Here is a 26342-nt window from a genome sequence, read left to right as displayed (position 1 = left end):
CAGCTGAGCAAGAGCAGAGTGCGGGAGTTTTTGTTCATGAAATATATTTTCATGATTTCTTCTGTATGTCACGCCTGACACTGTGGTTCCCCTGACACATCACTGTGACATCACTGTGACGAAAAACATTCCTTTCTGAAAAACGGCCCTGACAAAACTGTGAAAGGTGATGACTCGTCACTAAACCCTAGTTTTATGGGGGCCGTTTTTAGCCCAAGGAATGTTTTTAGTGCAAAACAAATGCTTGCATTGGATTCAGAATCCCGAAAAACCCCTAGTTTGACCCCTCACATGCTACTTAACTCATTGAGTGCCAATCCCGAACTAGTTCGGCTTTATTAGCGTATCGTAGTGTGCCGATCCCGAACAAGTTCGGCTTTTAAAAAAAAAAAAAAAAAAAAAAAAAAAACATTTTTTTTTTTTTTTGGAAAAAGTTTTTTTTGATTTTTTTTTTTTTTTTTTTGGACCCCATCAAATCTGGTGAACATGATTTCAATCGCGATTTTGCATGTTCCACCCCCATACAACCCCATCTAACATACAGGGCAGCCATTTTTGTTTACATTACATGTAAAACATAATGGCGATTATCTCAAGAATGCCTGAACGGATTTCCAATCGGATTTTTTTGTTTGAAAGCTGTGAACAAACTGCACAAATCCACTCCAATGCAATCCAGGATTGCATTGGATTTTTTAGAGCTCATTCTTCTCTGTTTTTTTCCCATGCATGAGGTGTGCAAGGTTTAATCATGGCTAAGTTGACGAAAATAAGGCTTCTAAAATGCTTGGTAGCCAATAGCTAACTTCAAGCTAACTTCATCCTCTTCCTGTACATGCACAAAGGAAAGTGTTCAGGCAAGTAGGGCTTGGGCTTGGGCTCCAGGGCTTGGGCATGCATTACCAGCATATCTCTATTATTCTCTGGTCACTGGGCGCCCTCTAGTGGTGATAGGCTGGCACTCAATGAGTTAAAGCATATTTATTTTTTGTATTATTTTACTGTATAGTAAAGTCTATGAGAGCCCAACTTTTATTGGCTCCCAGAAGTTTCCCACGACAAATCTGCGATGCCCCTATAGCCAAAAATGTTCCATATGGCATGTTCTAACTGTGTGCCAAATGTCATGCTTCTATCATTAAGTGGCACGATTCCATCAACATACTGCTCGAAACGCCTCGACTTATAATGATTTGGCCTTCCTTCCTGGCTGATCAAACGCAGCTATAGTATTTACTTTATTTCAATGCCATGTGATAGAAATGTGAGGTTGTTGGACCGCTCATCCAGCAATCCCCGGAAAGCTTGAGAATGTACAGTATTATGAATGAACGGAACTCAATGAATGCAAACCGTTTGAATGAATTGCAGTATGACTCACTGTGTGTGCGTGTGTGCGTGCGTGCGTGTGTGAGTTCACTGACTGTGGTGGCTGACTTTTGTTGGATCATTGAAGTACTAGGCTATCATTTCATTTCAAAACTCCTCCACTTTCCACACTTGCCAATTTGGAAATTATACATTTTTCTTCACACTCAGACGCGCACGCACGCACGCACACACACGCACTCACACACAGACACACACAAGCAAACTTGGCCTTGACCTTGATCAGAACACTTTGGTAGATTACAGTTATCTGAGGACGCGGCATGGCCAGCTGGCTGCCACCTGGCACAGAGAGATAGTTTTATAGTTGCACTCCCAACGGTGTGCGGCACGATGCGCTCACCGAGTAGGAACCAAGCACCCGTTTTTTTCTTGTTCAACTACTGTGATATTAACCTAGCCTGGGTGCCGGCCCGTTCACTCCGCCAACATTTGTTTTTATTCCAATGTCCAAGGATAACGTGGCCGTGATATGTGCGTGCAGGACGCGCACACACACACACACACACACACACACACACACACACACACACACACACACACACACACACACACACACACACAGGCACACACACACACACACACACACACACACACACACACACACACACACACACAGAAACGCTCGGGAGGGGAAAATAGCAGAACCGTAGATCAAAAATAGCAGATCTACAAGCTCAAAACGCATCGCGCTGCGATGCGTTTTGAGCTTGTAGATCGGCTATTTTTGTTGACTCTACGAACCTAAATACAAATACCTACGGTACATTGGACAAAAAAATACTTTTTAATACTACTATACTAGTCATTAAGCTACTAATATAGACTGACGGAATTAAAGCAGGTCATGTTTGGAATTATAACAGCTGAAATCAATAATATATCGGTATTCCAGTATTGACCTGTGGGCCGCATTAAGTGAAGGTGGGGGGCCGCATGTGGCCCCCGGGCCGTCAGTTGCCCATGTATGGCCTAGGGTTATGTGGGCTGTAGTGGGAGAAATATGTAACAAAAAAAGGCAAATGTGTTCACTTCCGGCAGAAAGCGTGAAAATTTGCACCTTGGGGTATTTTTGTGCGCTGAATTCAAAAATTGACGGTCCCAAGCACTTTTCCCATGGGATCTGGTGGCTCTCATTCACTTACCATACTAGGGAAAAAAGACCCCCCAAAAAATCTTCTTCAAGTAGCATGTGAGGGGTCAAACTAGGTGTTTTTCGGGATTCTGAATCCATTGCAAGCATTTGTTTTGCACGGAAAACATTCCTTTCCGAGAAATGGACACAACAAAACTTTGAAAAGTGATGACTCATCACTAAACCATAGTTTGTGGGGTCCATTTCTTCCCCAAGGAATGTTTTTTGTGCAAAACAAATGCTTGGAATGGATTCAGAATCATGAAAACCCCCTAGATAGACCCCTCACATGCTACCTAAAGAAGATTTTTGGGGGGTCTTTTTTTCCTAACCATAACCCTATGGTAAGTGAATGAGAGAAAAGTGAATTTGAGAAAAGTGCTTGGGACCGTCAATTTTTGAATTCAGCGCACAAAAATACCCCTAGGTGCAAATTTTCACGCTTTCTGCCGGAAGTGAACACATTTTTCACATATTTCTCCCACTACTGCCTGGTGGTAGCAGCAGGAAGACATTGCGGCCAGGATTAGTGCCTTTGATGATCAGCTTTGGTGTACACTGTGAGTCCTGAAGGGAGGGATCGCTCACCTGGGACAATGTGCCAATGACACGTTGTGGAGCACAGTAAATGTCAGCTCATGACTAGGCCTGTCACAATTATTACATCATCGTCTAATGGCAACCATTTGACATAATCACAATTGTTTTGTTATAATCGTCATAATCGTTTCCATGTTGAAACATTTTCATATTTTTTCAAGCATTTTCAGAAATAGTGGAAATAGCAGATCTACAAGCTCACAACGCGTCGCGATGCGACGCGCTGTGAGCTTGTAGATCGGCTACTTCCACTATCAATGTTCTTTTTTATAAAGTTGTCAAACATGTCTATATTTAGGTTATGTTTCATATCTGCCATGTGCAACCTCAAAGCCTACAAAAATGTAATTGTCAACGACAAAAACACAATTCAATCGTTAATCGCAATTATTTGAGTGACAATTAATCGTCGCATAGAATGTCATAAGCTCACGTCGCGTCGCAGGAGCAACCGTCGTGAGCTTGTAGATCACTCTCGGCTGCGGCGCTGGAAGCTGCCTGCACATTCTGCGCAATGCACAATGGGACGTTGGAAAGTTGTGGATAACATGGTTCTATTGTGAAAATGTGTTTAATTTGTTATTTACTTAAATTGTCACTTTAGAAATGTGCAGATACCCTACACTTCAACTTTATGTTGGTTTTTTGACTGTTGAGAGAAGAAACAATGTTGCACATTAAGTTAATCATCTGGGGACCCCCCCCAAAACAATTTGGGGACCCCCTGGGAGTCCCGACCCACAGGTTGAGAACCACTGGTTTACAACCACTCACGCCTCTCCTCCCACATAATGCCATTTCAGACTCGGGAGCGAGAACATACTCATTTGTAGACCAATACACTAATGCCTCATTCACATACAGAAAAGCCAAGCTAATGGTTTGCTTCGTAATTCAATGTATTCTCTATGCAAACCTAGCCTGGGCTGGCTTCCAATTTCGGGCTTTTGATCCGGTCGGGAGCGGAAGATCTCCTACGTTTTTCTGTAGTCCAAAACGGACTACACTTTGGCCGGAAACAACGACCGGAAACAGTTTTAACCCGTACTTGCGCATGCGCTAACTACATGGCTAACGACTTGCGCATGCGCTAACTGGGTTGAAACTGTTTCCGGTCGTTGTTTCCGGCCAAAGTGTAGTCCGTTTTGGACTACAGAAAAACGTAGGAGATCTTCCGCTCCCGACCGGATCAAACGGCCCGTTTAGTAAATGAAGACCAGGCTTTCCCCCAGCGGAAAGCCTGGTGATGCGAGGTTAATGCAAACCAGCTTTTAAAATTTCCAAGCTGGAAAAAAAGCTTGGAAATTTTAAAAGCTGGTTTGCATAGAGAATACATTGAATTATCAAGCAATTAAGCAAACCATTAGCTTGGCTTCTCTCAGTGTGAATGCGGCATTAGACTAAGAAATGTTTTCAATACATTTTCAATACAAATCCTGGTCCCACGAAATATGCGACGCGGCATATGGCGTTTCACTTACTGCGGTTCTTGAAGCGGAAAAGAGCCATGATATTTGAGCGAGCTTGGTGTGTCGGGGGAGCCTGTGGGAGGCACACACTGGGAGAGGACGTGGACAGAGTGTTTGCTCCGCGGTCATTAACATTTGATGAACCCCATATTGTCCCCAGGTCACTAGATCAGGTAAGGAGAGGCCTCATTACCAGCCCGGGCTTTGTAATTGGTTCTCCGGTGTCGTTTGGGCAACAGGACACCGGCATAAGCTCAATAGTCTGTGGTCGGTCGGGCCTCAAGGTGCGTGCGTGTGTGTGTGCGTGTGTGCGTGTGTGTGTGTGTGTGTGTGTGTGTGTGTGTGTGTGTGTGTGTGTGTGTGTGTGTGTGTGTGTGTGTGTGTGTGTGTGTGTGTGTGTGTGTGTGTGTGTGTGTGTGTGTGTGTGTGTGTGTGTGTGGCGTCAGTTCAGCAAAAGCTATGGTATGGCAAAGATGGGAGTCCTCATGGAAAAGAGGCATTACATTAAATGAGCAACAACGCCTCGCAGCGTGAGGCGTTGTGAGCATGTAGACCGGCTATTTTCACAATGTCTGAGAAAAAAAAACTATAGTTTTTTTCAGTTTTTTACACAGGTTTCTACGGTTTCTTGGGCTGGATATAGCAGCCTGAAATGGTTGTTAGTAAGCGTGCCACAATTAACAATAATGCGTTGCACCTGTGCAGCTGACCTGCGGAACCTGGGAATATAACATTCTGTCAAGATGGGGAGAATACAAGTGTGGAGAATATAATCATAATACCTCGTTAAAGTGACCATTTTGTTAAATGTTGCATTTGTAGTTATTTTTTCTGTAATTTAACAACATAATAACCAGCACAGATAGACAAAAAGACATTCATGGATTTATATTTATAAGTAACTATTATTTCCCCCCCTGGACCCAGGGTATGGCAGCTGCATACCCCTGCCATACCCAATTGACGCCCCTGTGTGTGTGTGTGTGTGTGTGTGTGTGTGTGTGTGTGTGTGTGTGTGTGTGTGTGTGTGTGTGTGTGTGTGTGTGCGTGCGTGTGTCCGGGTGTGAGTGTGAATTTGTGTGAAAGTGGGTGGTTCTCTCTGTCTGACACTTCTCAGGGTCCTGTCCAAAGATTGGTCATCGTTTTTCTTTTTATTGTTGGGTTTTTTGATCACTGAGCAGGGGGGACAAAATTGCTTTGAGAACCTGGTCATCACTCATTGTCAGAAGACAAGCTTTGACGTGTCAAATGCGATTCTTTTACTACTTTATTTGTTTTTTTGCATGGTTTACGGTTCACCGTGAGTCTTTGAAAGAGACCGCCGTTTTTGGAGTCTGAGCATCACAGTCGTCTTTGGAAATAATTCTTTTTTTTATCTGAGAGACAAAAACTGATCGGAAATACTTTCAGCATCACCACTGACATGATGGGAACGGCTCTGGACTTGATGACATGTCGCCTGTGTTTAACGGTGAGATATCTACTAAACGCCATACCTTTGCCATTAGCTGTATACACTTAGGGCCCTACTTTCATCCATGCTAAACCCTAAAGCCCTAAACTGCATTTTTCGTATTGCTATTTTGAAAAACAATACAAATAGCCGATCTGCATCGACACGTTGTGAGCTTGTCAGCTATCAGCTATATCAGCTATATGAACTATTTAAAAAAGTTTTTCAAAATAGTAAAAAAAAAGGCAAATAATTTTTAGGGTTTTAGGGTTTAGCATGGAAAAAAATAGGGCCCTTAGTGTTTGCTGACACTATCAGAGAAAGCTGTATTATTAAAGATGTTATATGCTGCAGTCAGTGGTGGAAAAGATTACTCAAATGTTTTACCTAAGTAAAAGTATCAAAACTGCAATATAGAAACACTCTGTTACAAGTTCAGAATTAGAAATGTACTTGAGTAAAAGTACAAACGTATTGGCATCAACATACTGTATACTTAAAGTACCAAAAGTAAAAGTGCAAAATGTTTTAAAATAGAGTACAGTAGGTATAAAATAGGGCTGAAGTGGATGCATGTTTTATAGCCCTAATATAATCATTTATATATGCAAAGTAACTTGTACGTAAAGTTTTCAAATAATTGTAGTGGAGTAAAAGTACAATATCTGGATCTGAGATGTAGTGTAAAGGTATTGGAAATTGGAAATTCTCAATTAAAGTACAAATACAAAAAAAAAAAAGTACAGTACTTAAGGTAAATCTACTTAGATACTTTACACCACTGGTTGCAGTAGGTAGGAGTTCAGGTGTGCATTATTATTGTGAGTGCACACATTGTTTTTGTGGGTGGCGCTGATGACAATTGATCCCCTTATGTCGGCGGTGCGAATACCGTGCTCCATGCTCGTTCTCCCCCGTCCATTTGTTTGTTTGTCTGTCTGTCTGTCCGTCTTCTTGCCTACAGCAGGATGTCTTGAGCGCGTATTAGGTTGGTCCTTTTGTGCTTATATGGTGATCTGTTTATTATCTGTCCCTTTTATGAACATAATGGAGATGCCCACATACTGTATGACAATATAAACTTGCCACAAAAAGTTCGGAAATCTAACTTTGGTCGATTATATCTCCCCTTTAATAAACCTAAATGGTATTGTATTTTTTTTTATCATTTTTATCGTTGATTTGTCACCTTTACAACGAAGTACAGCTTGTAAGCATCAGGCATTCGAGGCATGAGCTACACAGCCAAACGTGTGGGTAGCGCTGACCAGAATTCTGCCAAAATGGCTTGCAATATACTGTTTTGCTGGCATTTACTCTTGTTTTGGGCTTCCCTGACACTGAGCTTAACATTAACAAAGTGTAAAAATTGCCAATATGTGTTGTTTTTTCTTTTCCTTATTACTGTGAGAGAGTGCAATCATTCAATGCCCCAAGTAACAAAGGTGAACACCAAAAGAACAGTATTGCAGGCCTGCCAGCCATTTTGTCAATTTTTGGAGGGGCGCTACCCACACGTTTGGCTGTGTAGCTCATGCCTCGAATGCCCGATGCTTACAAGCTGTACCTTGTTGTAAAGGTGACAAATCAACAATAAAAATGTTTAAAGGGGAGATATAATCGACCAAATTTAGATTTCCGAACTTTTTGTGGCAGGTTTATTTCAAATCAGCAGTTGTCCAGAACTAGCCTGGCGGGCCATCCCTGATAATGCGTTCACTCATTCCTTCCCCAGTATCAGGTCTGGACTTCGGCCTATAGGCACCGAGTATGAGAAATCAGAAAATGATCAGGGCCAATCAGTGACTGTGTTTCAACTGCTGTCCGCACAACAAGTGAAAAGCTTCCCCTGATTGGTCCATGTGTAGATGGTGATGTAGATGCCTGCTGCGGCATTTTCAGAACAACAATGGCTGCCCTCGATGCAACAACAGTGTAACAGTTAATGCTGAAACGATAAAACAAGCAATAAGAGAAGTTATTTCAGAGTTGGAATCAATTACAACAATTAAAAAGAAACAGTATAGAGCAGTGAAGTGTGAGGTAATTTACACATCCTACCTAGTTCGTGGTTTTCTTCCCCCATTCTGAATTCCCATAGACTTTTTTCATATCGCGTCATATAAGAACTGTCAATTATAAACAAATGATCTCAGTGGTTTGACTCATATGGATATGAAGAATCAACTGATGGTGAGAAAACGTTAATGTTACTGTCGCCGAATTAGTTACATTTTCGCTAGAAACAGGCTTTATCAAATATGAGTGAATGACTATCATAAACAATACAGAGCCACCTCCCCGACAATATCGCAAAGACCGTTTGTTTATTTCTGGACCACAATGCTTATATGAGACGATTTTAAGATGACTCAATGTTATTCTCCATAGATAAATTACTTCCGCGGAACCGGGGGTTGAGCGAGTCACGTCATGACTTTGTTGCTCTATGCGCTAGCGGAATTCATCTTCATTTGAATGTCTTCCAAATAAGAGCACTCTACAGGAGTTATAATTTATGGCTAGACTAGCTGCACTGAAATGACAGATGTTTTGCTACGCTGATTGGTTAGAGGAGTCTGTCTGTCAAGGCAAGTACTCCCGCCCACTTTTCAAGCTGCCTATAGCCCAAAGTCCAGAGTGAGTGAATGCACAGTATGAGGTTGGCTTGCCAGGCTAGTCCAGAACCACCAATCCAACTGACTTGACAGCAGGCTCCGCATTGCCTCAGGTTTCCACAGCGGTGTGGCACGCCACGACTTTGAGAACAGATACACAAAATCACATGGATAAGGGCACCTGTGTTCGAACACTTCTGGTCTTCCCTTGCATCCGAACATCACACGTCCCCGATTTCAGGGGAAACACCTGCTTCTACGGACGACTTTAACTTTGCTGAGAGCGAAAATTGCTTTTTCCACAGACAGAACTCAGCTGAAGTTTCCTCTCTCAAACCAATTTATGCTCTCTCTCTCTCTCTCTCTCTCTCTCTCTCTCTCTCTCTCTCAGTGACATGTTTATTGCAGCAGGGAGAGAGAAATGAGAAATGGGTCGTGCTCGTTGTTGCTCATAAGTTCTCCCACTCTTTCCCAACCTCGACTCTTTTCCATCAGAACAGCGGTAAAAAAAACGGCAACAAGCAACGGCTCAGCGTGTCTGCTCTCTCAACCCGCATCTGTTAGACGATGTAGACGCACCGAGCTGTCCTTTTTTTTTTGTTTTTGCGGAGAGACGCAAGGCTGGCAATGACGCCGCTAAAACAAAAAGCAAGGACTCAGTGGGGGTTGTTAATCAGTGGCCATATTGTTTTGTTCTGTGACACGCTGTGTGATCGTTTGTCTCTGTGTGTGTGTGTGTGTGTGTGTGTGTGTGTGTGTGTGTGTGTGTGTGTGTGTGTGTGTGTGTGTGTGTGCGTGTGCGTGCGTGCGTGTCTTCTTGTGATGCAGACTCACAAATGTTGATTAGTAATTTAATTAGCTAGTAAATGCAGTGTGTGTGTGTGTGTGTGTGTGTGTGTGTGTGTGTGTGTGTGTGTGTGTGTGTGTGTGTGCGCGCGCGAGCGAGCGTGTATGTGTGCATATCTCGTATTTTGCTCTGCATGTGGGCTCTTTGTGTGTGTGTGTGTGTGTGTGTGTGTGTGTGTGTGTGTGTGTGTGTGTGTGTGTGTGTGTGTGTGTGTGTGTGTGTGTGTGTGTGTGTGTGTGTGTGCTTATATTCTGCATTCAGACTCAGTTGTACTCACTGACGTAGATGCAGCAGACAGAACTAAAGTTAATCACAATCATAATTCTGTTTACAAAGAACGCAGACTGATCCGGGCACAGATATTCATACGAATTTCAATCAGTGAATATCTTCCGTTATTTCAATCACATATTGAACATCCTTTGAAGCAGCTGAGACTGAAATTGGGTAGGCAAATTAGAAAGGGGCTTTGTTTCTGATTCGAGGATAGCGAAAGACAGGCATGCAACTGCGTCCAGAGACACTGATAGTGCTTTGAGATGTATTGTTACTTAGAACAGGGGTTCCCAAACTTTTTTGTCTCAGGGCACCCCATAAATATATTGTTTTAATCCGAGGCACCCCTACATTATAATTTTCACTCCCCGCACCTTATATTTATAGCATATCGTCGTTGTCGGGTGGAAACCTTGTATGTCCAAAACCGTTCGTTTTGTATTTTTATCGTCTATAAAATTTACTAAACTAGTGAAAACAGCAGATCTACAAGCTCACTCTCTAGAATTGGGGCGAACAGGAACGTCCAAAGCAGTATAAGAGTTAACCATAGGAAGTATCACGGTTGTTTTTATTTGTTTTTCATTTCATAAATTCCATAGGGATAGATCACACATGACATCTATGACGGGCATTTCCCCTGTTGAGTGAAAGATTAGCTATTTCTAGAAGAAATAAAATAATTGAGATGTTTTTAATGTTACGTTGTAGCTATAGAGGACAATTATAATGTATTAAGGCATATTTGTCGTATTAGCCAGGGATCCTTTTAAGTAAAACATTTGAGTTATTTTTCCACCACTGGAGACATCACGGTAATAGCAGGAGTAGGGCTGTCACAATTATTACATAATCGTGTAATCGTCATTATTTGACATAATCGTGATTATTTTTCATAATCGTCATAATCGTTTCCATGTAAAAAATAGTGGAAATAGCAGATCTACAAGCTCACAACGCGTCGCATCGCGATGCGTTGTGAGCTTGTAGATCGGCTATTTCCACTATCAATGTTCTTTTTTAAGTATAAAGTTGTCAAATATGTCAGTAATTTCTTTGTATATTTTGGTTATGTGTCATATCTACCATATGCAACTTCAAAGCCTAAAAGCCAAACAGAAATGTAATTGTCAACGACAAAAACACAATTAAATCGCTAATCGCCAATTATTTGAATGACAATTAATCGTCATGTAAAATGTCATATCGTGACAGCCCTAAGCAGGAGATATTCATTCATTCATTCGTTTCTCTGTACAATATGTCCAGTACCAGAGGGTGCTTTCGCTTGCTGGAGCCCTTGATTCGTGTGACGCTCTGGGCATAATTGGTCTGATTATCCTGCGTGCCCGGGGGCTGAGTGACCACTTAATCAATGGTACACCGCGTATCATTTCTGTTGATTAAAACACTTGTAACTGTGCAGCGCGCCGCATGTGCCAATTGGCAACATGTCAGCCGTCCGTGCTCCCTTCCCTTTGTTGCAAGCAGGGGCGTCAACTGGGTATGGCAGGGGTATGCAGCTGCCATACCCTGGGTCCAGGGGGGAAAAATAAAATGTACTTTTAAATATAAATCCATGAATTTCTCTTTGTCTATCTGTGCTGGTTAAATTACAGTAAAATAGCTACAAATGCAAAATTTTACAAAATGGTCACTTTAACAAGGTATTATAATTATATTCTCCACACTTGTATTCTCCCCATCTTGACAAAATGGTATATTCCCAGGTTCCGCAGGTCAGCTGCACAGGTGCAATGCATTATTGTTAATTGTGGCACGTTTACTAACATGCCAAGTTTAGCTGCACTTGAACAACCGTTCCAGGCTGCCCTATCCAGCCCAAGAAACCGTAGAAACAGGGGGAAACAATAAACTGTACTTCTTAAAATAAATGTATCGTGCCTGTTGCCAAGGTATGGCAACATGACAAGACACCAGTCATGTTGCCATACCTTAGCTTTTTCTCTGAACTGACGCCACTGGTCGCAAGGATCTCACAAGGCTCCTCTCCGTAAGTGGAACGAGGGGAGTCAAATTGAGTTTGTTTTCCCACTGTAAACCATAGGATGTTAATTGTTCCTGCTCGCAATTTCCTGATTCACCGCTGGGCTGCCGAAAACAGACACACACGCACACTTGCACGCACGCACACGTACACACACGCACTCACACACACGCACACACGACCTCGCGCGCACACACCCACGCAAAATGTACAGTACAACACGTGCACCTACATACTGTGCGAGCTGTCTCTCGTATTGTGTCTGGGAATCTCAGTGGTGTGCGGTGCCACCTCTCGTTCCAATGAGCTCATTGACATTCACAGCGTACGCACGGCAGGGATGCGGTGCGTGGGATTGGTCAAATAGACGTGTTCCCCGCGTCCCATGGCGAAGCTCCCTCCCTGTTTGATATCTCCCTATAGGCTTGTCAGAAGGGGAGGCAGGAGTGTGCTCGCGCATAATCACCCTCGGCGGAGGAAAGAAAATGTGGTAACACTTTCTATGAAGTCCACATTTATGATGCATTGTGTTTTACTTAAAGTTATACCATGTAACTTTTTTTATAAAACAAATCTTAAAATGGTCCTAACTGTTAAATCGCTAAAGTTTTAGAACCCCCACTCCGTTATTTTCAGCTTCAAAAGCCTTCTCTTTATATGTTTTCTATGAGCCGTGAGGGGGGGAGAATTTCGCGGCAAAATGACGTCATCATACTACCGGCCAATCAAAGCAAGGGTTATACACTGCCGGCCAATCACAGCGCATCTTGGAGTGGGGTCGCTAGGGCGGCCATATTTGTAGTCTTCCGTGTGTCTATACTCGGGTGCACGGTGAAGCATGGTGAAGGAGTGTATATCTCCGGAATGGCTGAACGCACAGGAACCAGGGACCCCTCAAAAGATAGATCTCGGCTAGGTGAGGCAGACACGGGGGTGTGAGAACCGAAAAACGGCCGAAAGACGCGGACGCGACCGAGGTTTGCTATAGAGCTACTGACCACAAGTTGGGCAACTTACACAGTATAGCTTTAAGTAAAAGTAGCAACACTGCAATGTAGACATATTCTGTTACCAGTAGGAGTCCATTATTCAACATGTACTTGAGTAAAGGTACAAAAGTATTGGTATCAACGTGTACCGTTGTTTTGGGTTGAGATTGGCACATTTCCTGGGGCAATCTGCCCAGATCATGCATGTCACATGTGTCTTCTTCTTCTTTTTTAGTTTTTTTATTCTTAAAAAAAACGCCTGCAATGTAGTGCATTTGAAACTACATTGCAGTGCACATCATGGGGTGATCACTGCTTGCCTCCTGTGAATTGTTTTATTTTAATTTTTTACTATTTTAATTTTTTTCGTTGCTGAGTGAGGTCAGCAGACAAAGTGACATGAGTGAGTTGAAATGTGAAATGTGCCAATGTCAACCAGAAACATCGGTACTTGAAGTACCAAGTCAATAGTCATAGTCAAGTTCAAAATGTATAACAATCTTTTGAAAACAGCAGATCTACGACGCAGAGTAGTTTATGCAGGACACAAGAGTCTAGCCCCGTCCAGTTGTAGTCAGCTCTTTTCCCATTCCTCATTCACAGATCAGCTGGTCATTACGTCACACTGTCATACTCCAATCTAAACTTCAGTAATGAAGTCCTGCTTAACCTTCCCTATCAGACTCACCTCACCGCTACTCACCAGTTAAGAGTGGGGTGGCTCAGAGTAGATGACAGAGTACAAATGGGCCTGGTGTACAAGATACACTACACCACTAAGATACCCATGTACCTTGTAAAATATTTTATAAACGTTAAGGATGTCCACAATTACAACACCAGAGGCAGCGCCACAGATAACGTTCAACCCAAAGTCAACTCAAACAAAGGGTCCAACTCGTTCTTCTGCTATACAACCAAAATGTGGAACGCCCTACCGAAGGCCTTAAAGGTGATACACCATGCATTTAAAAAGTATTTATATCATATTGTTTATGTTATGTCCCAAAAACGTTTTTCAAACATGACAAAAGGTTTGAGGCTAAATTACCACTCCTGAATAGAGAGCCTCTCATTTTTGAATGACTCTCAGAGCATTTTCAGCTGCAGTACCACCTTTGGCCTGAACTGCGCCAACTGGCAATAACAAACCTAGCCCAGCCTCCCCTGACCCTTCTCTGTATTACCTACTGTATACATTGTTTGCACTGTTTATTTTATTTTTATTTACTTTGTTTTACTATATCTACTGCATAGTACTGTGTTCTATCCGTCTGTCATTCAATGTTATATGAGATACTTCAATGGTTTCCTATGGAAATAAGCTTAGTCTTTTCTAGGATCCCCTTTTAGTTGACCTTGTACCAGTGAACTGTACCGTCATGAAACTGTACCTTTTCCTATGCAAACTTCTAATGAAGTCTTCAATCAGTCAATCAATCAATCAATCAATCAATCAAAAGGCTCCTTTAAATATGGCTCGCTTTCTCGGTCTATGCATGGTTATCCGAAGCCTCGGATACGCGCTGCTAGGTGCCTCCTCCACCCCAGCCTCCACCTTTGGATCAGTCTGGCATAGGCTCAAATACTCTTGGTTACGTCTGTTGATTCAAGTTTATGTCTCAATGTATTATTCTGCTATTGTATGCCTATGGGTTTTTTTTCTCACTTCTCCAGAGTCATTGTCATTCATATTGTCGTTATCAGGTGAAAACCTGTCCAAAACGGTTTGTTTTTGCATTTATCATTTTTAAAAGTGATTTAAACTAGTGAAAACAGCCGATCTACAAGCACACAACGCCTCACACCGCGAGGCGTTGTGTGCTTGTAGATCGGCTGTTTTCACTACTTTTGTGCGACGGCCTTGTATGATGAAGCAGGGCTATGCTTTGCGAATGAACGTACACATTCTGAAACTTGGAGATACGAGGTTTCCACCCGACAACGACGATATGGTGTGTTCCATTTTCCATGATGGTGTTTTGCAATTCAGTGTGCAGCAAATGCTTAGTTGTGTGTACTCAATGAATGGTACGTGTGTGTCATTTGAAAATATGGCTGTGTGTACCAAATTAAACCAAAACAAGTTCCATTGTGTGAACAGTTAAGAGATGTGATGGCAAAGAGTCATCTTGCGAAGGGAGTTTCAGGGTTCAGCTTTTTGCGTGTGAGGTTTTCGGCTCTGTGCCGTTTTGAGAAAGCCGTTGTTGTTTTGAGACATGTGTGTTGGCAATGGCGAAAAGCTGTAACAATTGCAAAAAACTGTAAAAGCCATACATGTGTTCTGTTTTTTTATCGCTGCGGTGCGTGCTGTCTTGTTGGTGCTGTGATTTCAAACAGCAGAGCCGATTACTTCTCTGATTGCAGTCATTATAGGGAGAAGAGGCGAGGGTGTTTTGGGGGGGTGGGGCGCAATATCACTCAAAGGCACAAGGGGGTGGCATATTAAAACAAGAGCACTGTTATTGTTTTGTGGTATTTAGATGTACTCAAGACATACACACGCAAGCACAACAGCAAGCACATACACACACAGACACACGCACGCACGCACGCACACGCACACAAAAGACACAATTCAATTCAGAGGGCTTTATTGGCATGAGAAAACATATGTTCCCGTTGCCAAAGCAGCTAAGCGTACACAGTACAATACGATCAATCAATATAATCCAATCAAAATTAAAATATGTACAATTGAAGGGAGGGAAACGGTTTTCATTTGTCGAGGTTCCTCAGTGCAGACAGAGCAGGGAAAAAAGTACACAATGATTAGTAGTCTTTAAGGTGGTTGTGTTCCATTCTTCTCCTATCACAGAAGCTCACCAATCTTGCTGCTGTCTTTGCGCGCGAGCGCACACAGGCACACGCACGCACGCACACACACACACACACACACACATGCAGGTACAGCAAAGCCATTTTCGGTCGGTACAGCTGGGTCCAGGGACGTGCTGGCCATTGGGAAAAGCGGGACTCAACGCGGGACACAACGCCTCGCGTTGTGTGCTTGTAGATCGGCTGTTTTCACTAGTTTAACACATTTTTTTTAATGATAAATTCAAAACAAACGGTTTTGGACATACAAGGTTTCCACCCGACAACGACAAAATATAACTCATGGCCCACTGGCTTGTCACTTGTCATGATCTGAAATGGCAAATCTTTGAGTAGCAGCAGCGCTATAGAGAGAGATCTCTCTCTATAGCGCGCAATGAGGGCCTCTCCAACTCTTTTTCCCGGGCTGAATCAGGGGCCCAGCATGTCCCTGGCTGGGTCTGTCTGTGTAAGAGGCCTGCTTATTGGCCATTATCGTCCTCCTAGATTCCAGCGTCCTCCTCACTCCTAGCATAATATAAGGGCCCTCTCAGCCCCCGGGTCTTCATTGCATTAGTGCAGTAATTACTGGGGTAATTAGCTCGACGATGTGGTCCACATGGGGGCTGGGGCGGGATACGTCGGCGGTGGGAACAGCTCCGAGCTGTTTGCCTTCCTGTGCCTAGCTCCCTTAAACTTTTCAGAACGGGTATGCATTATTGCGTGTTATTCTTTTGCGCTTTAACTATTAAAAAAATAGCAGATCTACAAGCTCACAGCGCGGCACCGAGTGCCCCGCTGCGAGCTTGTAGATCTGCTATTTTTTTGAAAAGATGTTAACATTTGAATTTGACCAGATTTTGACCCGATTCTATAAGTGTCTTCTAAAAAGGTTTCTAGTGGTTCTCAAACTCTTTCATGTCAAGGACCCCTGGAATTAAATGTATTTGGCCGCCGACCCCCGTCTCAAAATATTTTGTATCAGGGACCACCAAGAGGCAAATATTTGAGTTACAAAATGTGCACTTAAAAAATGTGATATTCAAAGATTTGCACAAACTGTCACGATTTTTTTCAAAAAAATAGATCTACAAGCTTGCAGCGCGGCACTCGGTGCCGCGCTGTGAGCTTGTATATCTGCTATTTTTCAATAGTTAAGGCAATAAATAATCCTAGGCCTAAAACGGTTAAAAACCATAAAATCCTGGGTGCTCATTTCCAACCTGAGCGTACAAAAATGGAACCATATGGACCCGTAAGGGTCCCTTTTCTTATTCTGTTTCCATATACTCAGAATTAATGTTCCTTCCCCCCCTCTCTCTATCTCTCTCTCTCTCTCTCTCTCTCTCTCCCTCTCTCTCTCTCGCGTTGGACATAATGGGAAGTGTAGGCAGTGATTTTTGACAGTCAGGCGTCTTGTGGTTTTTCGGGGCTAATGGCCCCTAATTAGTTCTATGGACTTAAGTGGGTGTGTACAGTGTGCGTGCCAAGGTACTTTAGAAAGTTTCAATGGGCTAATTAGTGTGTGTGTGTGTGTGTGTGTGTGTGTGTGTGTGTGTGTCTGTGTGTGTGTGTGTGTGTGTGTGTGTGTGTGTGTGTGTGTGTGTGTGTGTGTGTGTGTGTGTGTGTGTGTGTGTGTGTGTGTGTGTGTGTGTGTGTGTGTGTGTGTGGTGATTTGGGGGACCCACCGTACTGTACGTTACTGTACAATCTAACAAATGCTTTTGGATCCACTTCAAAATGCAAAGCCCTCCAAATCGCTTCGGCTATTAAGCGGAGTCTTCGATTTTGATTTCACTCTCAATGCAGTTGGATTGTTTCTGATTTTCATCGAAATGTCCACCTGTGGCTGGAAAAGTAATAACAGATCCCCACACTAAAACTGTGCGGGTAACTGTCTTTAAAGGATCGCACCGTGACACTTAACTTACAGTATAAAATGATGTGTCGCTGTGCCGGTAACTTTCATTCGCTTGCGTTTCAAGCTCGTGTAAATAATGAGTCGTGTGAGTTTAGTTTTAGCAAATTGCGTTCAAAGTTTCATAGACATTTTCAAAGACATTTCCATGCAGCAGTAGAATCTCCAACGTTACAGCAACATACTATAGGCTTGAAAGAGCCACCAACAACTGGGGAAAAATGATGCTTGAGTATTAACTCTTTTACTGCTCTTTTAGCGCACACCGCTCGTTTGTTCGTTGTTTTATCTGTCTGATCAGATGAGGGGTGGCGCGGGTGTGTACAGTAATAAACAACAATGGCGGCGTGATCGCTTTTCTGATCGTTTTCTATGCCTGGATCTAGTTTCTCCTTTTCTATGCTCTAAACTACTGGTTCGAGCGAGGGACAAACTTCGTTCATTTCAATTGCTGTGCCCACCCGTTTTTCACAACTCGGTGAGGGATACGCTTGACTTTTACAAAAGATTGAGGTTGGAAATAATAGATGGATATTTTTCGATAAAATGTCAAAGGTAAGCTACTTTTAAGCTACTTTGATGGCAGTTTAAGACATCCTTAAATCATTAACACTCGGGTGACTGAAAAAAATCACTTCCACTCTGACTGCATTTATCAGTCAAATTGACATGTAAATTCTCTCCCTTTTGGCCCAGGAGAGCAACACCTCCTCCCCTGCTGCCATTGTTCTAGTGTCTTCCAAATGTGAATTTGCATTTTAAGTGACCTCTCAAATGGGGAACACAAAAGGTGTGAAATTCTCTCCTTGCTTCTGGGAGGGGGAGGAATGGGTGAGACCTGTCTTTATGACCGATAACTAACAGTCAGAGTGGTATAATGGTATATTATTTAATACTTAGGAAACGTTTCAGAAGGGGAAAAAAAAACGAGAACATATGTCTTGAGTATTTATGAAAAGTCATGGAAGGGGAAATTTCTGAGACCTTCACGGGGGGCGTTATTGCACTCAGCGATCTCAAAATCGGTCAAAATGACCTGTTAGTCACCCGTGTGTTAACTCATACCTCGCGATCCCCGTAGAGCCCGTAGATTTCCCGCTGTACCGCGCTGCCATGCCCGTAGAGCCCGCATAGTTTAATTAGCTTTAATCATTATGAAAGGATTAAAAGTATTAGCGCAGATTTTCGCTGATTCTGGCTCTTTAGGCCCGCCCCCCTAACTGTATCCGGTCATTTCCGGTCTGGACCGGATCCAGCTTTCCGTATCCAGTCTGAGCCTGGGCCATAGTCTCCATTGTTACTGTGTAACAGAAGTGGAAGCTACTGGGCGATGGAACGCTCGTTTTTCAATCTGATTTTTGCGTTTGGAAACTTTGATCCAGTCTCTACACGCCTGGATTATGATCCCCGCACATATCGTGCGTTTTGTGCGCGAACGTGTCCACGTGTTACCATAGCGCACAGTTGGCTTTTTTCAATGCTTTTTCATGTAAACACTGGCTGATAAGCAGAGATACAGCGTGGCAACGGATATGTCTTTTTCAATGGGGTTTTTTGTATTCGAAAGCTTGTCACCGAGTCTACACGTCTACTAGATGAGTCGCGCACAGATTGTGCACGATGCGTGCGCGTGCCCACGTTAAAAGGTAAGGACAATTTGGCAGCTGCTTACTACAGCTATGTTTAAAATGGCAGAGAAAAAGTTAATGTGGCAGAATAAGAGTTAAAGTCGTCAGGGCAACAAAAAACACAAGCGTGTCGTTGTCCCTGTGAAGTTTATGTAGGATAGAGACAGCAAAATAACCAACAGAGGCTATAAATGGTAAATGGTGCATTTATATAGCACTTTTATCCAAAGCGCTTTACAGAGATTGTGCATTACATTCACCCATTCACGCACACATTCATACACCGGTGGCGGAGGAAACCATGCAAGGCACCAACCTGCTCACCGGGAGCAATGTGGGGTTCAGAGTCTTGCCCAAGGACCCTTCGACATTAACTCAGGGGGATCCCGGATTCGAACTGGGAACCCTTCCTGGGAACCCTTCGTGCTCTAATAACGGTTTCTCTACCCCTGAGCTATGCCGCCCCACATGTCACAAGGTTCATGTCGGTTTGTTTTTAGTTTTTTTTGCCAGTGCATCTTTTAGTTTCCCTTTGTACCACGCACAGACAGTTTGTCCTTTGTTTCACAGTACTGATAAATCGACACTTCACTATCTGAACGCACTTTAAGTGATAATTTACTCGGGTGTGTCACACCAAATTCTGGGCCCTGGGTACAAGGATTCACTGCGGGCCCCCCTTTTGAATTTAGACTGGGAACTCATTATTACGTGTTATTTTGTTCTAGTTTGTTCTATTTACAAATAACAGATATATAAGCTCACAGCGCGCTGCGAGCTTGTAGATCTGCTATTTTTTGAAAAATCTTGAATATTTCAAATCCTTTTAAGGTTTTTTGAAAAAAAAAATGTTTCTATGTCACTGGTGCCCAAATATTTTCATGTGAAGGACCCCCAAAATGATATGTATTTGGCCATGGGCCCCCATCCAAAATATTTAGTTCCAGGGGACCCCCAGAAGTCAAATTTGAGTTACAAATGTTCGCTTAAAAAGTACATATATTCAAAGATTTGCACACATTTTCACGACTTTTCAAAAATAGCAGATCTGCAAGCTCGCAGCGCGGCACTCGGTGCCGCGCTGTGAGCTTGTATATCTGCTATTTTTCAATAGCTAAAGTATAAAATAATTAAGGCCCCTCCACCTTGGGCACTAGTAACTCAGTCCCACTCCCCCCTCCCCCCTTGTGATGCCCCTGAATGTACTCAGATGAAACCCCACCAGAAAGGAGAGTTTATTTTTATTTTTTGTATTGGTCATAGATAGTGTAACCACATCCAATAAAGCACTCTGGTCAAGGGCGCGCGGGGGCGGCGTGCCGTCCTTCTCTGAACTTCTGCTGACGTTCTGCTTCACATAATGAATGGTTCTGGTGGCCTTCCACTGATTAAAGAGATAGCAGACCTTTTTGCCACAGGCAAGGTTGTCGCCGGGTCCTCCTGTCCTCCTTACGAGGCAGAATGTCCATCTCGTCGAAGAGTCATTAAAGCAACGTAACGTCGTTGTCGGGTGGAAACCTCGCATGTCCAAAACCGTTCGTTTTGCATTTATCGTTTTAAAAAATGATTTAAACTAGTGAAAACAGCCGATCTACGAGCACACAACGCCTTGCACCGCGAGGCGTTGTGTGCTTGTAGATCTGCTGTTTTGGGGTGCATCTAACGTCCAGTCTGGACTTAATTGTCATTGTCAAGCTGTTGGTGTCCTACCTCAGTGTTTCTCAAACTTTCACATTTCAAGGTTTCCCCTTAACCCTGACAGTGTACAAATGGAACCAACCCTAACCCTAACCCTGTCAGAGTTATAGATGACTTGTATGGGTCAATTTAGACCCCCCCTAAAGGCACCCACAGAGTCCCTGGAATCCACGTTGAGAAACACTGTCCTACCTGACACTTGTTCTAAATCTCTCAATGGAGGAGTAGACCATTGCTAGCTATTGTACATATTCTGCCATACATATCGGCTAAAATAAGGTTTGATTGATTAAAATGAAGTCCTTATTGTAGCTTTAGCCACTGTGCTAGCTTGGTTCACATGTAAAACTTAAGTTCTAAATGTATTCAGTAAAAATACAAAAGTATTGGCAATTTGCCATCAAAATATACAGAAAATACCAAAAGTAAAAGTGCAAAATGTTTCAAAATAGCCGATCTACAAGCTTGTAAATAGCCGATCTACGAGCTTGTAGATCGTCTATTTTCAAATAGCCAAGGTATAAAATAAGGCTAAAGTGTTTATGTATGTCTTATAATGTTAGTGTATTTATCTGCAAAGTAACTGAAGTTTTCAAATAAATGTAGTGGAGTAGAAGTGTATTAGTTGGACCCGAGATGTGGTGGAGTAGGAGTAAAAGTATTGAAAATTGGAAATACTCAAGTTAAGTACATCAAAATCGTACTTAAAGTACTTAACTAAATATCGTCACTGTCGGGCAGAAACCTCGTATCTCCAAGTTTCAAATGTGTACGTCTTTTGGTCAAATATAGCGCTGCTTCATCATACAAGACTGTCGCACAAAACTAGTGAAAACAGCCGATCTACAAGCACACACCGCCTCGCATCGCGAGGCGTTGTGTGCTTGTAGATCTGCTGTTTTCACTAGTTTAGTACATTTTATAGATGATAAATACAAAACGAACGGTTTTGGACATACCAGGTTTCCACCCGACAACGACGATATACTTACCGGTAGTTACTTTACACCACTGCCCTTGCACATGAGGCCCCACTGTCCTTGTGTGAGTCAGTGTGTGCTGGGAAGCTCACTGCCAGAGTCAGATGAAGCACGTTTGTTGTCCTTGATGCAGCGGAAAAACTACTCAAATGTTTTACTAACGCAAAAGTATCAATACCTGCAGTGGAAATACTCTGTGAGGGTACGGTCACACCAAACTACCTATGAGAGTGGATTCCCCTTTCTGCCAATGTATTTCAATGGGTATGGAGCGGTTTCCTGCCAGCAGTGTTGATTTTGTCGACTAAAACTATGACGAAAAATGTGTGTCGACTGTGTTTTTTTCACTGACGAAAACTAAATAAAAACTAAGCTGTGATGACTAAAACTAAGACTAAATATATTGACAATTTTCGTCAACAAAATAAAAACTAGACTAAAACGTTAGGGAGGGACTAGTGCTGAAGAGAGTCATTTTATGTTTGGTTGCTCTCAGGTGTTGCGTGCTGAAAATAGCAGATCTACAAGCTCACAACGCGCTGTGACGCGTTGTGCCGCTTGTAGATCGGCTATTTTCAGCACACAACCAAGTGTAAAATCAGTCATTACGATGCCATCAAGGCCTGCCAAAATACATTTAAGTTGAATAAATTAACTGTAGATTTAGTCGCCTAAAATCTTATGATATTTAGTCGACTAAAATTAGACTAAAACTAAAACTTTTCAGGTGACTAAATTATGACATTTTATTCAAAATTTGCTGTCAAAAACAACACTGCCTGCCAGTAGCGGATTTCTGCAAAAAAAAAAAAAAAAAAAAACCTGCTGCATTCTCATTGAAATGCATTGGCGGAATGCGGAATCCACTCTCATAGGTAGTTTGGTGTGACTGTACCCTTACAAGCAAAAATCCAGAACTCAAAATTTACTTGAGTAAAAGTATAAAAGTATTGGTATCAAAATGTACTTAAAGCACCAAAAGTAGAGAGTACTCATTATGTAGAATGTCCCATTTCACAAGTTTTCAAATGTATAAAATCCTTTGAAAAGAGCCGATTGTGAGCTTGTAGATCGGCTATTCAAATGGCAATAATGTGTAGTGGAGTGGAAGTAAAAATGTTAAAAACTGGAAATACTCAAATAAGTAAAAACTTTACTTAAGTACTTGAGTAAATGTACTTAGTTACGTGCCACAACTGCCTTGTTGTAGAAGTGACGCTGACTGTAATTCAACATAACGGGTCCATGGCAGAAAAGATATAGCCTAGCGCAGGGAAACTCTATCCCATGTTAACACGCAGTTTGTCGTGTAGTATAAGCCAAGGGGTTTCAAAGTGGGTGACGGGGCACCCCTGGGTGCCGCGACGGCAGTCCAGGGGTGCCCTGAGATAATCTGATAATATTAGAAATGTATTTGGACATTTAAAAATATATTTTGTATCATTTTAAACTTGAAGTACGAAGTTATTTTCAGTCAGTTCTTCTAACCAAAATGGCTATTAGCTCGCTTTCCTCGCAACATAATCACTAAAATATTGTCGCTGTCCGGTGAAAACCCTGTATGTCCAAAACTGTCGTTTTGCATTTAAAATGATTTAAAGTGCGAGGCGTTGTGTGCTTGTAGATCGGCTGTTTTCACTACTTTCGTGCGACGGCCTTGTGTGATGAAGCAGGGCTAGGCCTGGGGCGGTATGGACATTTTATTACCGCGATTACCGTCTTCCCATTTACCGCCGGTACTGCGGTAATTACCGCACCCCCGTATCTATTAATTAAGGTTCGGCGATAAGCCAAAATATTGCAATCATCTTCCCAAAAGTCGCCTCTCCACAGTGGAGAGGCGACACAGCCTGACTGCCCGAGTTATACTTCTCCGTACAGCACAGCGGGTCTGGCTTTCAAAGGAGCAGATCTACAAGCTCACAACACATCGCATCCGCGATGCGTTCTTTTAGATCTGCACTGTCGGGTTACCATAGTAACGTAGGCTAGCTACTTGGGCTTTTCAGACACAAACAGCTGTGTGAACAAACCAGAAGAGGAAGGGTAGTCAGATCGTGTACAGTGATTCTGTAAACTCACGTCACGTCTCAACTCTCAAATCGCAGTGATTGAGTGCTGCTATATACAGGTTTTAGTTACAAGACTTGACAGAAAAGGTTATAAAATCGCCGACGCGCCGCTGGACGGAGCACAACGTGCAACGCGGTGGAGAAAGTAAAATAGTTTCATTTTCGGTTTTAGTCCACGCGGCCCGCGCTCCGCCAGTAATCCGTATGAATAAAAAAAGATATGCCACAACACAAGGTATGTATTAACATCCTTATGTCGAGTGGATTACAGAGAAAGTTTATGCTGCTCCGTCATAGAGTTGTGCTCCGTACTCTACTGCCCTGCGTGCACTGTGTGCACTGTGCAGGTCTGTGTGTGAGTGACGTATGTGGCTTCCAACGTGTGGTACACGGCCCAGAGCAGAGCGGCATGGAGCGCATGCGGTCCTCGCTTCTCCCCCGTTTTAAAACTCGCTTGTTTTCCAATAAAAAATAGACCTTTTTTTTGTCTTTTTACCGCGGTAAGCACAATGACACCGCGGTAGACCTCGGTATACCGCGGTACGGCGGTACGGCGGTTACCGCCTCCAACCCTAAGCAGGGCTTTACTTTGCGAAAGAACGCACGGATTTGAAACCTGGAGATACGAGGTTTTCACCCGACAACGACGATATGCTATAAATATAAGTTAAAATTGAAAGTGAAAATTAGGAATATAATAATGTAGGGGTGCCTCGGATGAAAAAAAATATATATTTATAGGGGTGCCCCGAGCCAAAAAAGTTTGCGAACCCCTGGTATAAGCCAGGCTTGTAGGGGAAGTATTCGCACATCCACTAGATTCAGGTGCAGGTGCGTAGGACTGTGAATACTGAAGAAATCATGAAAAGATATTTCATGAACAAAAACTCCCGCACTCTGCTCTTGCTCAGCTGCTCATCTTTATTTTAGTTGACAGACGTTTCGGTCCCCCTTCTTCAAAAGTGTCTATTGTGTCTATTGAAGACACTTTTGAAGAAGGTCCAGGGGGACCGAAACGTCTGTCAACTAAAATAAAGATGAGCAGCTGAGCAAGAGCAGAGTGCCGGAGTTTTTGTTCATGAAATATCTTTTCATGATTTCTTCAATAAGCCAGGCTTGAAAAGGCTTGTATCTTTCTATTCCAAATGATCAGGCGGCCGTCATTGCATTCAGTCCTCTTTTTACACGAGTACAGATGGAAAGTGTGTTTATCAAAGATTAAAAGGCCTGTAGCGATAATAATTGTTGACATTCCCAGAACCAATATTTCTGTATTGTGATTGCTTATTGCCACAGAGTGTTTGTTCAGTTAACGGGAGTCTCTCCAGATCTTCGGTAAACAGAAAACTCATTTTCAGGGCAGAAAACTCATTTAACCCAATCAAGAAAGAGAACTCAGACAGGATGTACGCAAATGAAATTGGAAGTAATGACACAACCAAATGAGCTGACAAAATTGGAACCGGAACACTATAGGCTATAATGTAAGCCAGGGTTCCCCAATAGGCGGCCCGCGGGCCATTTGCGGCCCGCAGGGGGCTATACTGTCTGGCCCACACCAACCCCAGTAATAATGGTGGTAGAAGAGCAGCAACAACACTAGTATATCGTTGTTGTCGGGTGGAAATCTCGTATCTCCAAATTTGTACGTTCTTTCGCAAACCGTACAAGGCCGTCGCACAAACGTAGTGAAAACAGCAGATCTACAAGCTCACAACGTGTGAGCTTGTAGATTGGCTATTTTTGGTGAACCTCCCCTCCAGAATTGGGATGCTGGGGTTCAAGTGGTTAAACATTAAGTATAAAGCTATCAGTGGTGGTAAAAGTTCTACATTTTCTGACTTAAGTAAAAGTATCGATACTGCAATATAGAAATACTCTGTAAGTAAAAGTCCAGAATTCAAAATGTACTTGAGTAAAAGTATTAAAGTGTTGGCAACTTTGCATCAAAATGTACTTCAAGTACCAAAAGTAAAAGTACAAAATGTTTGAAAATAGCAGATCTACAAGTTCACAACGCATCGCATCGCGACACCTTGTGAACTTGTAGATCGGCTATTTTCAAACAGCCCAGGTATAAAATAGGACTAAAGTGGTCCATGTATGTTTTATAATACTCATTTATATCTGCAAAGTAACTAATAACTAAAGTTTTCAAATAATTGTAGTGGAGTAAAAGTACAATAATTGGATCCGAGATGTAGTGGAGTAGAAGTACAAGTATTGGAAATGGGAAATACTCAAGTAAAGTACAAATACCTCAAAATGGTACTTAAAGGAGTACTTCACCACTTTTCAACCTATCTTCATATAATTTGTCCTCTTTTTTTTTTCTCAGAGGGGGGTTGTGGGCAGGTCAGAAACCCATCGTCTTGTGACATCATCGATTGGGAATCCAAGCTAATAGAAAACGCAGGCTTTCTACTCCAAAAAATGTTAAAGTGG

General features: G+C 42.6%; 1 protein-coding gene across 1 annotated transcript in view; it reads left to right on the top strand.

The window, feature by feature from the left end:
* ankfn1b (ankyrin repeat and fibronectin type III domain containing 1b) overlaps window positions 1-26342 on the top strand; it is a gene marked incomplete at both ends in the record, with an annotated part of 375118 nt that overhangs the window by 46344 nt on the left and 302432 nt on the right.

This window comes from Nannobrachium achirus, assembly GCF_963921795.1.
Source record: "Nannobrachium achirus genome assembly, chromosome: 18".
In the NCBI taxonomy this organism is placed as follows: domain Eukaryota; kingdom Metazoa; phylum Chordata; class Actinopteri; order Myctophiformes; family Myctophidae; genus Nannobrachium; species Nannobrachium achirus.
The sequence above is the reverse complement of the archived record's forward strand: the minus strand, read 5'-3'. Positions and strand labels throughout refer to the sequence as shown.